General features: G+C 37.2%; 1 non-coding gene across 1 annotated transcript; it reads right to left on the bottom strand.

The window, feature by feature from the left end:
• Positions 1-1899: 1899 nt before the first annotated feature.
• Positions 1900-2005, bottom strand: LOC121205298 (small nucleolar RNA R71). Its single transcript, XR_005900382.1, has one exon. It is a non-coding gene; the product is annotated as a small nucleolar RNA R71 (small nucleolar RNA).
• Positions 2006-9797: the final 7792 nt, after the last annotated feature.

Consider the following 9797-nt stretch of genomic DNA (forward strand, 5'->3'; position numbering starts at 1 on the left):
TATACTTAGGTGAGCATATGAGAGTAAAAAGAGCGAGAAACTGGCCAAAAATGGAGAAAATGAGCCAACGTGAGAAATCAACATGGCTTGGACTTCCTTACACGGGTAGACCACACACCCGTGTCTTTTTAGCAGACTCTAACACGGCCTAAACCACCTCACACGGGAGTGTCCCTGTCAAGCCCAAGTCTAGTTCTACTCAGAAAAGGCCGCTTTTGAGTGTTTGGAAGCATTCTAAAGCCTATATAAACACTCTAGAAGGGCACCAGAAGGCTGGAAGAAAGCCGATTGATCCATTTCAAAAGCCAGATTCTCCTTCAAAACTAAGGATCTCCCTTCAATTTTCTTCAGGGTTTTTGGGTTTTCTTTATGTTTTGTTATCATTATTCTTCTGAGATGTTTTCTTTTACATATATGAACTAAATCCCCTAAATACCTAAGGGGGATGAAACCTAAGACGAATCTTGTTATTATTTGCTAAATTATATGATAAATACTTGATTTTTTTCTTAATTATGTGTTCTTAATTCTTGCTTTAATATTCCAGGATATTGATGCAAGTATTGATGTGCTTATTCACAGGAGCAAAAGTCCCTGTTTAAGAGTAGATCTAGCATAATTAAGCAGATTTGATTGTACCCCTGGACATAGGGCGACATAAATCTGTTGGATTAGGGTCAAACCTAATAACAAAATCTATAGATCGAGTTAATGCAACACTAGGGGTTTTAATTAGAAAGAGATTTCAATTAATCAACCTAGGGTTAGACGTTGTTAGTCTCGAGAGAGAAAATAATATAAATTAGGGATTTCTACGGATCGAGTCAATTGAATAAATCGTCTAATTCAGAGTCAAATAACAAGTGAAGTCTAGGTTGATTTTCCTTTGGGTATTGTCCAAATCAATCAGTCTTCCTAAAAGTATTTCCCCAATTTACTTCCTGTGCATTCTTAGTTTAGTTAATTAGTTTAGATAAAACAAATCCTCTTATTTTTAGGCTAGATAATAAAAAGAAGATTAATACTAGTACTTTTAGTTCATGCGGGTTCGACATTCCGGTCTTGCTATAAGCTATACTCTTGTTCGATAGGTGCACTTGCCTCTATCGTGATAATAGTTAGTTTTCAAGTACGATCAATCATAAATATAAAACTTATCATGCACATCAAGTTTTTGGCGCCGTTTCCGGGAAACTAAGATATTAGGAACACTTATTTTTTATTACTTTAGCCATTTATTTTTTTTGCAATTTAAATTTATTTTTGCTTAAATTATTATTTTTTTATTTTATTTGCTTCTGGCAGGTTTTTATAGTTTATGACTAGAAGAAACCTATCAGGACCTCTACTTTTTGATAGTGAGATCGAAAGCACAGCTCGCAGAAACCAAAGAGAAATAAGGTGAAGCCTACGATACATAGAAGAAGGGAAAGAGGACGATAATCAAACTACAACTGAAGGGATGACTGAAAATCAAAATAATCAGCTACCTCCTGTGGTTGCCGCAGATCCAATAAATTAGAATCCTGCTCCTCGTACTATGTATGATTATGCTAAACCTACTTTAACAGGAGCTGAATCGAGTATAGTTAGACCTACTATTACTGCAAATAATTTGAATTGAAATCTAACATGATTCAAATGATACAAAAGTTTGTTCATTTTGATGGTTTGCAGAACAAGGATCCAAATACTCATTTGGCAAATTTTCTGGAGTTCTGCGACACTTTTAAGATCTATGATGTTTCTGAAGACGCCATACGCCTTCGGTTGTTTCCATTCTCATTGAGGAACAAATCTAAACAATGGTTGAGCTTGTTACCACGAGGGTCAATCACAACTTGGGAATAAATGATCGAAAAATTTTTACGAAAATATTTTCCGCCGGCTAAAACGACTAAACAAAGGAATGATATCTCTTCTTTTGTGCAGATGGATCTAGAAACCCTGTGTGATGCATGGGAGAGTACAAGGACCTATTAAGAAGGTGCCCTCACCATGGTTTACCTCTATGGCTACAGGTTCAGACTTTTTGCAATGGTGTGAACCCCTCAACAAGACAACTTATCGATGCAACCACTGGTGGAACTTTAAACAACAAAACACCTGAAGAGGATGAATTTTTTGAAGAGATGTCACTGAATAACTATCAGTGGCAAGTCATGAAAACAAAGCCAACAAAATCAGTACATCCAGTGATGAGGTACGATTCAAATGGAGGAGGAGTACACACAGAATATCAATCCTTCAACCCTGGCACCGAGGAGGAACAAGATCAATATATGGGTAACAATAATTCTAGACCTCAAAATAACTCGTACAATAACACTTATAATGTAGGTTAGAGGAACCATCCCAACTTCTCGTAGGGTGGCCAAGGAAATCAAAGGCCACAACATCCCCCAGGTTTTCAACAACCACCTTACCAGCAGGAAAAGAAGCCGAAACTTGAAGAGATGCTAACAAAATTTACTCGGTGTTAGAAACGCATTTTTAGAATACCGAGATAGCACTTAAGAATCAACAAGCATTGATCCAAGGGCTCAAAACTCAGATAGGCCAGCTTGCCAAACTGATTTATGAGCGACCATAAGGTAGCTTGCTGAGTAATACTGAATCTAACCCAAGGGAACAACTTAATGCGATTACCGTTCGAGATGAAGAAGGGTTAGTTGAACTTGAACCAGAACCAAGGCAAGGAATTGTGGTAAGTAAAGGTAATGGTGAGGTGGACCACTGTAAGCGAAAACTGGTAAGTAAAGAGTACAAACCTCAGTGCCATATCCCAGTGCGACAAGGAAAGACCACACGGATGAACAATTTGGTAAATTCCTTAAATTATTAAAGAATTTACATATTAACTTACCGTTTATTGAAGCTTTTTCGCAGATGCCAGACGCAGTTAAATTTTTGAAGGAGCTTTTAGCAAAAAAATAGAAGTTGGATGAGGTGTCGCATGTGGAGTTGAAAGCATTTTGCTCAGCCATTCTACAGAATAAACTGACCAACAAATTGAAAGATCCAGGGAGTTTTACGATTCCTTGTTTAATTGGTAGCTTAGATGTTAATAATGCATTGGCTAATTTTGGGGCGAACATTAACGTCATGCCCTATAAAATGTTCAAACAAGTAGGTCTTGGGAAAACCATACAAACCAGGAGGAGCATTCAGTTAGCAAATAAAACCATTAGATTTCCTAGGGGTATCATTGAAGACGTTCTTGTCAAAATTGAAAAATTTATATTCCCAATTGATTTTGTTGTTCTAGACATGGAAGAAGATAGTGACGTACCTTTGATTTTAGGACGACCCTTTTTAGCAACTGCTAGAACCATTATTGATGTTTGTACAGGTGAACTCATACTTCATGTGGGTGATGAAACAATCACTCTTCAAGGTCGTAATTTGAGTAACACATCGAATATTGAGGGTGGTTGTATAAATCATGCTACTACTACTAATCATGTGGTGCAACCTTATTTGCAGGAAACGCGTTTGAAGAGCATACATGAGCTATGTTCAAGTAACAACAAAACACTCATCTATGAAGAGCAAAGGCTACAGATTGAGGAACTAGATGAATGGCGGACACAGAAATCGAGAACACACGATAAATCAAAACCACGCCATAATGGACTCAATGTTTTATCAAATCAACTTAAGGTTGGAGACGAAGTACTATTAGATGCGGCAGACCCTCATATTACCCCTTCTGAACCCATGGAGCAATCCCTTTTACGGTACTTAACATTTTCCCATATGGTATAGTCGAGGTAACTCATCCCAAATTTGGCACTTTTAAGGTAAACAGTACTCGTCTAAAACATTATTTTGATAAAATTGATAGTAGGAATGAGGAGTGTAAACTCCTTGCACCACCATGACCACGCAACAGAGAGGTAAGTCGAGCTTAGACTCTAAATAAGTGCTTCTTGGGAGACAACCCGAGCACTAACGGTGTTGATTTCTTTAAATTTTAGTTTTTAACATCTAAATTATTAACTGAGTCCTTGAACACAGGTTTTCCAAATCCACACGGCCAGGCACATGGGCGTGCTTTAGGCCGTGCTCATACCATGGGCGACGACACTGTTGTGCGATACAACCGTGTGAAAACAGAGCAAAATTTTTCCCAAAACACGGGATTTGATACGTTGCCACAGCCGTGCGACATGGCCATGGGCAATCCTGCAAAATTAACACGGGCGTGGGAGAAACGAATGAAGTAGGACACGGCGTGCAACACGCCCAGGTCTATAAGCCGTGTTAGAAACTGAAAAATAAACACGGGCATGCGACATGCCCGTGCCCACCACCCGTGGTCGAAACTGTCAAAATGACACGACCGTGCAACACGGCCGTGTGCACCAACATGCCCAAATTTGAAAACCACGAAACACACGGGCTGAAATAAGGGCACACAGGCGTGCCCCACGGCCGTGTGCCCCAAGATCTTTATAAACCCCTACTATTCATCTTCTATTTATTTTTATTTTTATCTTTATTGATCTTTTTAACTTACTTTTTATCCTATTTCTCTTTAGTACTATTTTTACTTCATCTTTAGGTTTTACAATTTATATTAAGCAATTTATGTTTTCGGCCATTTCGTTAAGGGTTATCGCAGTTATTACTTAGGAATTTGCAACTCCACTAGAAAAGGTCCTCCACGACTGCCATACCCTGCTCGACCACGACCATAGCTATCACTAGTTATAATATTCTTTTGGCGAACACTTGTGGACTAACAAATTCTACCACCACCGGAGTATCCTCCTCCAAATCTCACCCTTGCCTTAGCTGATTACTTTCCATGACTCCAATTTAAGGATTCCATTTAACATTCAAGAAGTTTCACTTCTCCCCCTATCTTATGATCTTCTATCTATATTTTTCAATACATCTATCTTTGTACATTGAGGACAATGTACATCTTAAGTGTGGGGGAGTTATTTATATCATTATCAGAAAAATCCCTAAATTTTTTCTTATTCTCACGTGACTCACTCATATCACTATTAGAAGGAATTTTGATTAATTTATGATTTTTATTGATATTTCTTGAATTAAAACATAGGCATTTACGCATTTATTGTTTAAACTTTAAGGAATTAGAGAATCAAGCATGATAAGTTGATTTTTGAGAATTAAAAAAATCTTTAGGTTATTTCCCCAAGTTTAGGTATTATCTTGAAGTCGAAATTCATAGGATTAACATCAAAAAACCAAAATTTTTTTGAGATCTTGAGCCTTTAGAGCATATATTATTTATTTCATGCTCACTTTTATTTTTTCTATGAGTGCGTTAATATTGATTTGTTATTCTAGAACTTGCTTTGATTATGCATGTCAAGATCACACCATTGATTTGATATGTCGAGATGATAAAGGCACTTAGGTTTAACCCACTCACTCCATAAAAGTCTACCTTCATAATTAACCTTTAGTGAACCCCCTTGAGCCTAACAAGCCATTCATTGATTTACCCTTAATATTAACCCATAACCCGTTATTGTTGAAATCCCTTCAATTAATTTGATCCCTATTTTTGTCGAGATTTGATTTGAATAAATTGCTTAGCTATGTTTTATTTTTGATACTTAGCAAAGTTCTATGTTACTTGATTTGTTCTTAAAAAAAACGAATGAAGTTGCTGCAATTGAGATATTAGGAAATTATGTAATGCTTGGATTAAAATAATGTTAACTATGAAGAAAAGCTCAATTTTAAGATCATCTAATTAGGGATGTAATTTGCCAGTTTCAGTATTTTTCTAGTTAGGTAACCTTTCAATTCAACCTCGATTCTAACTTTCTCTTTTATCTTGTGACGCACCCCCTAACCAAAGCTACGTTACAACCCTCTAAAGACCTTTTGATTGATGTATCATCTCAAAATATAGTGGTGGAGATTTGATTTTCACATAAGCCTATGGTAATAATTTTTCATATTGACTGATGAATGCTAAATTTGTTGTCCTTAAACACCTCGAGTGATTTGAGTGAACCTTTAGAGAGTATGTTGAATTCTGTGATATTTTGAATCAAATGTGATTACTTAGATGAGGGGAAATACCTATGTTTTCGTGATAAAATGCTCAACTTGGAATGTTTGAAACTTTGATGTTCTTCTAGTTGAATTATCAATGTATGATTACTTATGGATTATTTTGAGATATTGTTGATAGGAATTATAAGTTGAGAAAAAATGAATTCTTAATTGTGAATTGAGGATTTTGCTTGAGGACAAGCAAACGCTTAAGTGTGGGGGTATTTGATAAGTCGCAATTTATACATAATTTATCTCGTGCTTAAGCACATTTTTGGATGAATTATCATTAGATTTGTGGAATTTGATGCTTCTAATCCTTTAATTTCATGTTTTATACTTAAGTGAGCATAGGAGAGTAAAAGGAGCGAGAAATGGGCTAAAAACAGAGAAAATGGGTCAACGTGGGAAATCAACATGCCCTGGACTTCCTTACACGGGTAGACCACATGCCTGTGTCTTTTTAGCAAACTCTAACACGGCCTAAGCCACCTCACTCGGCTGTGTCCCTATCGAGCCCAAGTTTAGTTCTACTCAGAAAAGGCCACTTTTTAGGGTTTGGAAGCATTTTAAAGCCTATATAAACACCCTAGAAAGGCACCCAGAAAAGACACGGAGTAGAAGGCAAGGAATTACTAGAAGAAAGCCGATTGATCCATCTCAGAACCCAGATTCTCCTTCAAGACTGATGATAAAGCATAATTTATACATATTTTACCCCATGTTTAACGCATTTTATGGATGATTTCCCATTAGAATTAGTCAATTCGATGCTCCTAATGCTTTAATTTCATGTTTTATACCTAGGAGAGCATAGGAAAGGAAAAGGAACGAGAAACGGGCCAAAAACGGAGAAAATGGGCCAAAGTACGAAATCAACACAACCTGGACCTCCTCATACAGGCGGACCACACGGCCTTGTCAATTTGACAAGCTCGAGCACGGCCTGAAGTAATCGCGCACGGGCGTGTCCCTGCCGAGCCCAAGTTGAGTCCAATTCGGAAAAGGCTAATTTTGAGGGCTCTTAGGCATTCTAAAACCTATAAATACACCCAATAGGAGGAAGAAAAGGGACACACAGAGAATAGGGGGCAAGCAATTACCCCAAGAAAGCCGATTGATCCATCTCAGAAGTCGGATTCATCATCAAGACTGAAGATCTCTCCTCAATTTCCCTTAGGAGTTTTGGGTTTTCTTTATGTTTTGTATTCTTTATTATTCTGAATTGTTTTCTTATTTAATTATGGACTGAATCCCCTAAATACCTAAGGGGGATGAAACCTAAGATGAATCTTGTTATTATTTTCTGAATCATATGATAAATATGTAACTTGTTCTTAATTATGTGTTCTTAATTCTTGTTTTGATATCCCAGGATACTAATTCAAGATAAGCTCTTATTCAGAGGAGGAATAGACGCTGTCTAATAGTACATTTGCCATAATTAAGTGGAGTTGATTGCGCGCCTAGACATAGGGTGACAAGATTTTGCCGGATTAGGGTGAAACCTAATAAGGGGATCCATAGATCGAGTTAATGCAACCCTAGAGTGTTAATTAGAGAAAAGTCTCGGTTATTCAATCTAGGGATTAGACGTTATTAGTCTTGAATAGGGATAATAACATAAGTTAGGGATTTCTATGGAACAAGTTAAATGAATAAATCATCCAATTAGGAGCCAGAATAACAAGTACAGTCTAGGTGGATTTTTCCTTAGGTATTGCCTTCATTCAATCGATTTTCCCAAAAGCAATTTCCCAATTCTATTCTCTGTGAGTTCTTAGTTTAGATAATTAGTTAGTTAAAACAAAAACCTCTTTATTCTTAGGCTAGATGATAAAAAGATAGTCATTACTAGTACTTTTAGTTCATTTGGGTTCGACAATCCGGTCTTGCTAAAACTATACTACTGTTCGATAGGTACAGTTGCCTACATCGCAATAATAGTTAGTTCAAGAACGAGTAATTATAAATATTTAAAACCTATCACGAAATCACACGATCAAGTTTTTGGTGCCGTTGTCGGGGAACTAAGATATTAGGAAAACTCAATTTTTATTACTTTAGCCATTTATTTTTCTTGCAATTTAATTTATTATTATTATTTATTAATTTATTTTTTCTTTCTCTTGGCAGGTTTTTGTAGTTTATGACTAGAAGAAACCGGTCAGGACCACTACTTTTTGATGAAGAAATCGATCGCACAGTACGCAAAAACCAAAGAGAAATAAGGCGAAGCTTAAGATACACAGAAAACGAGCAAGAAGACGATACTCAAACCCCAACTGAAGAGATAGCTAAAAACCAAGACAATCAGCTACCTTCTGCAATTGCGGCTAATCAAAATCCTGCTCCACGCACTATTTATGATTATGGTAAACCTTCTTTAACAGGAACTAAATCTAGCATAGTTAGACCTACTATAGCTGCAAATACTTTTGAACTAAAACCTAACACAATTCAAATGATACAACAATTTGTTCAGTTTGACGGTTTGCAGGATGAAGATCCCAACGCTCACTTAGCAAACTTTCTGGAATTTTGTGATACATTTAAAATCAATAGCGTTTCTGATGATGCCATACGTCTTCGTTTGTTTCCCTTTTCATTGAGGAATAAAGCTAAACAGTGGTTGAACTCGTTACCACGAGGGTCAATTACTACTTGGGATCAAATAACTGAAAAAATTTTACTCAAATACTTTCCGCCAGCTAGAACGGCTAAATTAATCAATGATATCTCTTCGTTTATGTAGTTGGACTTAGAAACACTTTACGATACATGGGAGAGATACAAAGACTTACTGAGAAGGTGCCTTCACCATGGGTTGCCGCTTTGGCTTCAGGTTCAAACATTCCATAATGGCCTGAATCCTTCGACTCGACAAATAGTTGACGCAGCTGCTGGCGGAACCATTAACAATAAAACACCTGAAGATGCCTATAAGTTTATAGAGGAGATGTCACTGAATAACTATTAGTGGCAAGTCATGAGAACTAAGCCAACTAAAGCAGCAGGCGTTTATAACATCGATTCGGTTACTATGCTGTTAAACCAGGTAGAACTTCTAAATAAAAAGATTGATGGTTTTCTTAGTTCTTCACAGGTTTACCCAGTATTGCAGTGCGAAGCAAGTGGAGGTGGACCAAACCATTCGGAATACCAATCTTATGGCCACAACATGGATAACGAGCAATTAGATTACATGGGTAATAATCCTTGACCTCAAAACAATCCATATAGTAACACTTACAATGCAGGTTGGAGGAACCACCCCAATTTCTCGTGGGGCGGTCAAGAAAATCAAAGACCACAAGATCCTCTAGGTTTTAAACAACCACCCTTCCAACAGGAAAAGAAGCCGAACCTTGAAGAGATGCTCTCAAAGTTTATATCGGTGTCAGAAACCGGTTTTTAGAACACCAAGACAACACTTAAAAATCAACAAGCGTTAATCCAAGGGCTCGAAACTCAAATAGGCCAGCTTTCCAAACTAATCTCTGAACGACCACAAGGTAGCTTGCCAAGTAATATTGAACCCAACCCAAGGGAACAGCTCAACACAATTAATATTCAAGATGAAGAAGGATTTGTTGAGCCTAAGCCAGAACCGAGGCAAGAAAATGTGGTAAGCAAAGGTCAAGGTAAGGTAGATCACAATACAAACAAATTGGTGAACGTTGAATATAAACCTCGTGTGCCATACCCCAATGCGGCAAGGAAAAACCGCTCAGATGAACAATTTGGTA

The sequence above is a fragment of the Gossypium hirsutum genome, chromosome A08 (assembly GCF_007990345.1).
Source record: "Gossypium hirsutum isolate 1008001.06 chromosome A08, Gossypium_hirsutum_v2.1, whole genome shotgun sequence".
In the NCBI taxonomy this organism is placed as follows: Eukaryota; Viridiplantae; Streptophyta; class Magnoliopsida; order Malvales; family Malvaceae; genus Gossypium; species Gossypium hirsutum.